The sequence below is a fragment of the Erpetoichthys calabaricus genome, chromosome 4 (genome assembly GCF_900747795.2).
Source record: "Erpetoichthys calabaricus chromosome 4, fErpCal1.3, whole genome shotgun sequence".
NCBI lineage: Eukaryota > Metazoa > Chordata > Cladistia > Polypteriformes > Polypteridae > Erpetoichthys > Erpetoichthys calabaricus.
In genome coordinates, this window is record NC_041397.2 from 150,350,204 (window position 1) to 150,356,057 (window position 5,854).

The following is a 5,854-nucleotide window of genomic DNA, read 5'->3' on the forward strand; positions in this document are numbered from 1 at the left end:
AATGAAAACAGTTTACATTTACCTCTTTAATAAAAGGCGAGCTTTTAAGCCTGAGAAATCACCCCGTAAATGCACACGTTTAATTGCACATGTGTTAATATGTATACTTACACAGTATTAAAAGACACTCAACAATTAACGTTATTTACCTTTGTTCCCGCGTTTGATAAAAGGCGAGCTTTTAAGCCTGAGAAATCACCCCGTAAATGCACACGTTTAATTGCACATGTGTTAATATGTATGCTTACACAGTATTAAAAGACACTCAAAAATTAACGTCATTTACCTTCGTTTGACTCATGCTGTAAATCTCTTCCTTGTTTTTAGTTCACGTGATTACGTAGGAGGCGTGATGACGCGATACGTGACTCCGCCTCCTCCATTAGAGTATATGGACAAAAAACAGGTTCCAGTTATGACCATTACACGTAGAATTTCGAAATGAAACCTGCCTAATTTTTGTAAGTAAGCTGTAAGGAATGAGCCTGCCAAATTTCAGCCTTCTACCTACATGAGAAGTTGGAGAATTAGTGATGAGTCAGTCAGTGAGGGCTTTGCCTTTTATTAGTATAGATGCATATCTCCATATATATATATATATATATATATATATATATATATATATATATCTCCATATATATATATATTATATATATATATATATATATCGAAATCCCCGCGCTTTGCAGCGGCGAAGTACTACTTTTAAATTTTTATTAAGAAGAAAAGAAAACCTTTTTAAACTGAGGGAAAATATACCAATAACAGTTTGTTAAGGATCTGTTTTTTTTGTGAAGCTGTCTTTACACAGCTTCTCCGCTGTTTTATAAACAAACGCCATATAAGTCCGTCCTTTCAGCTTGCTTCGCGGTTCTGTAGTGGTTTATTGTTCGTCTATTACGATTGTTTTTTATAAACGAACGCCTTATAAGGCCATCCTTTTTCCTTGCTTTGCCAAGGTAGCAGCCTTTTTATTTAATGCACGGGTTCTCCGTTGTTTCATTGTTCGTTTATTACGATTGTTATAGTTGTCTTTGCATACCACGTTGTCAGTTGAGCACTCCAGTTGGAATATGACCAAGCCGTGGAAGCTTACTGTTGAGAATGCAACGTATAGTTGTACAGGAGAAAAATGGCAATCTTTTGTAGGTCTATGAACTTAATTTATGCCTGTATGCATCAGTCACTTCATATTCTTTTCGTACCTTATTAATTGTGTAATGTGTTTTTTGAACAGGTTTGATTCATCGAAGTGATCACTCGTGCTGTGTTCAGTCAGTCACTCGCTCGTTTTTTATTGTTTCGCTGCCTTCTCAATTGTGTAATGAATGTTTTCTTCAGCGCTTTTTGTGGCTGTTCCTTGTTTTCAGTTCACGTGATTACGTAGGAGGCGTGATGACGCGATACGCGACTCTGCCTCCCATGGCCATCGAGCTGCACTCCATTACAGTATATGGACAAAAAAGAGGTTCCAGTTATGACCATTACGTGTACAATTTCGAAATGAAACCTGCCTAACTTTTGTAAGTAAGCTGTAAGGAATGATCCTGCCAAATTTCAGCCTTCCACCTACACGGGAAGTTGGAGAATTAGTGATGAGTGAGTGAGTGAGTGAGTCAGTGAGGGCTTTGCCTTTTATTAGTATAGATACCGAATTTCTTTGTCTAAACCACTGTTACTTTACCATGTTTCGGAAACCAACATTACAGACTATGGAATTCTTTATAATGAAGCTTACACTATCACAAAATGAATTATACGATGATTATACAACAAAATACAAAATGAATGTTTATCTAAAATTCTTTTCACAGCACAATTATGTGCCATTCCTTAATAACCATTGCAATTTAACTCACTTCACCAGACAACAATATTAGAAAGTGTGTATTGCTGTTTTGTAACAAAAATAAAGGCAGAAGTGGGGAATTAACTTGAATTTCTGGCAACAAAGAGGAGAAATTTATCCAATAAGCTGTCAAATCAAGCATATCACCGTGATAACTGTACATGACTTCAGAAAAGAGAGACCCACATTTGTAAGAAGAGAGCAACTTGGTAGGCCAGTGTGGAAGCACAAGCCTTGTCACAGGGTACTAAACTCTGTGTGAGGACTGGGGTCTTTGGAACAGCCAGGTATGTACCAACATAAACAACTGAAACTTAAGGTTTTTGAAGATGCATAAACAGGAACTCTGTAGAGGTTTATTTTTCTCCAGGAATGCTGTTAAATGGAGTTCTTTTTTATTTTCCTTCACTGTCATGTCTCAATTAAAAATGTTAATGGTACTTAATTTTGGCAGTATTGTCTACCTTTAATTACTGATGTGAGTATTAATGCATGCACATTTTGTAAGGCTTAGTTTTTTACGTTGTCACACACATGCGCATAGGAAACAGCTAAAGGGCCTACAGAATAGTAGTTATACACCAGACCAGAGGGCGGCGGAGTGTGCTAACTGTCTCTCTCAGTCTCTTGCAGACCATTCTCGGGAAATCCTACTTGGTTCCAGCGCCGACAATGACGTCACTTCCGGCCAAGAAAACACCACTTCCTGTTCTGGTACAGATGATGATGCCACTTCCGGTCAGGAAGATGTCCCTTCCGATCATGAAGACATCACTTCTGGTTCCGGTGCCAATGACGTCATTTCTCGTTTGATCAGTTAAAACCACCATCTTGTCTCCATGCAATCAGTTCTGTTCTGGACTCTGTTCTATGCACATTGTGCTGCTTCTAAATCTAACTTTTGCAGCTGGAAAAAACAATATACGGGTGGCTGCCCCAAATCTTTATGATGTCTTTGACTCTTTCTTATGACAATGTTTATTGTATTTTATTATAATTACAATACTTTCTAACCAGGCTAATCAATTCTAGGACCAAGATGGGGTCTGGGGCCAACAAGACACTGGTCACAATTTAGGAAACACTCCTGGACATCACAGTGCCCATTCTTACTGCTCTAAATCTATACTTATTGAAGAGAATACAAGCATAAACTAATTTAATCTAAATTTAAGAGTGAGTTTGGAAGGGGAAGACAGGAGTCCAGCACACTCTGGCCAAGCTGTTATGGAGCAGTGTATGGTAATTTCTTTAATGAAATTAGCAGCCTGGAGACTCTTTATAGTGTATGTAAAGGCTCGTATGTGCAAGGATGGCACTGAAAAATAAAGTAATTTTTAGACTGATATCTTTGCAGCATAAGAATTCTCACTCCTAACCTCAGAGGAGAGTGCAGGGCTAGGTAAAAATTCACTCTGGAAAGAAATTGGAGATAAGAAATGGTGTATGTGGAAATACTTTAGATATACATCAGGTATAAATATATATATATATATATACTGCGGTGGTTTGGCACCCTGCCCGGGATTGGTTCCTGCCTTGTGCCCTGTGTTGGCTGGGATTGGCTCCAGCAGACACCCGTGACCCCGTGAGCGGGTTGGAAAATGGATGGATGGATATATATATCAGTATATATATACAGTAATCCCTCCTCGATCGCGGGGGTTGCGTTCCAGAACCCCCTGCGAAAGGTGAAAATCCGCGAAGTAGAAACCATATGTTTATATGGTTATTTTTATATGTCATGCTTGGGTCACAGATTTGCACAGAAACACAGGAGGTTTGTAGAGAGACAGGAACTTTATTCAAACACTGCAAACAAAACATTTGTCTCTTTTTCAAAAGTTTAAACTGTGCTCTATGACAAGACAGAGATGACAGTTCCGTCTCACAGTTAAAAGAATGCAAACATATCTTCCTCTTCAAAGGAGTGTGCGTAAGGAGCAGAGAATGTCAGAGAGAGAGAGAGAGAGAGAAAAAAGCAAACAATCAAAAATCAATAGGGCTGTTTGGCTTTTAAGTATGCGAAGCACCGCTGGACAAAGCAGCTGCAAGAAAGAGAGCAATGTGAAGTGTGCGAACAGCCCCTCTGCTCACACCCCCTCCGTCAGGAGCAGAGAATGTCAGAGAGAGTGAGAGAGACAGAGAAAAACAAACAATAAAAAATCAATACATGCTGTTCAAGCTTTTAAGTATGCGAAGCACCGTGCGGGAAGCATGTCGCTTGACAAAGCAGCTGCACAGAAGGGAGCAATGTGAAGATAATCTTTCAGCATTTTTAGACGAGCATTCGTATCGTCTAGGGGTGCGAACAGCCCCCCTGCTCACACCCCCTCCGTCAGGAGCAGAGAATGTCAGAGCAAGAGAGAGAGAAAAGTAAACAATCAAAAATCAATACGTGCTGTTTGATCTTTTAAGTATGCAAAGCACCGTGCAGGAAGCATTTCGCTTGACAAAGCAGCCACATGTAAGCCCAGCAAGGATGGCAGCAATGTGAAGGTAATCTTTCAGCATTTTTTGAGGAGCGGCCATATCCTCTAGGGGTGTGAACAGCCCCTGTGCTCACAATATATTTGAGGAGTTTTATTTAATACGTAATATGTGCTCTGGTTGGGTAGCTTCTCAGCCATCTGCCAATAGCATCCCTTGTATGAAATCAACTGGGCAAACCAACTGAGGAAGCATGTACCAGAAATTAAAAGACCCATTGTCTGCAGAAATCCGTGAACCAGCAAAAAATCTGCGATATATATTTAAATATGCTTACATATAAAATCCGCGATAGAGTGAAGCCGCGAAAGTCGAAGCACGATATAGCGAGGGATTACTGTATATATATTATATATATATATATATATATATATATATATATATATATATATATATACACAGTACAAATATATATATATATACAGTTTGTTTGTTTGGCCCGACCCAACACAGATTGACACAGGAGGCACGTGTAACCCCACAGGCAATACACAGTCCCATTCACAGCACACAACCCAATCACAACACACAAAGCACTCCTTTCTCCTACCATCACTCCTCCCAGGCAACCTTGTCCTCTTCCACCCAACTCTGGACCTGAGTGGTGGCCGCAGGCTCCTTTTATTGGGTACCCACCTGCACTTCCGGGTGTGGCAAAACCAGTGCCCAAAAAGGGCCAGCCGCTCCTGCTGCAGCACCCCCTGGCGGCGCATGCGGAACCCAACAGGGCTGTGGTGAACTCCATCCCCCATGGAGCCCTGTGGGAGGCTGAGGCACCGCTCCAACCCAGTGGGGCGGCCATCCAGCGTCCAGGGGGAGATTTTGTACTGTCCAGGGCTGCTCCCCCTGAATATATAGTGAAGGGATGGCCCGGCCGGGCATGGGGGGGCATGCCCAGAGGGGGTGGGCTGTCTATTGGTCTGGAACCCCTGCAGATTTTATTTTTTTTCTCCAGCCGTCTGGAGTTTTTCTGTTTTTTTCCGTCCTCCCTGGCCATGGGACCTTACTCTTATTCTATGCTGATTAGTGTTGTCTTATTTTAATTCTTACTTTGTCTTTTTTTCTCTTTCTTCATCATGTAAAGCACTTTGAGCTACATTATTTGTATGAAAATATGCTATATAAGTAAATGTTGTTGTTGTTATATATATATATGACGCCCCTTCTACATATGTTCCGGGGGAGCAACCATGGGCATCACAGTACCTCCCCCAGGATGCTTGGTGGCCGCCTCCCTGGCTGACGATGGTGCCTCAGTTTCCCGCAGGGCTCCATGGGAGGTGGAGTCCTCCACAGCCCAGTTGGGAACTGGGGTGGCCACCAGATGGTGCTGCGTGGATTCCCCAGCTGGACAAATCTTCAGCCCCACCCGGCAGTGCAATTGGTACCAGGTGGTCAAGCACCTAGAACATTTCCGGGTGGGCTATAAAAGGGGCCAGCCACCACCACTCAGTGGCCAGAGTCGGGAGGAGAAGACAAAGCTTGCTGAGGAGCAGTGGTGGTGGTGGTGGAAGA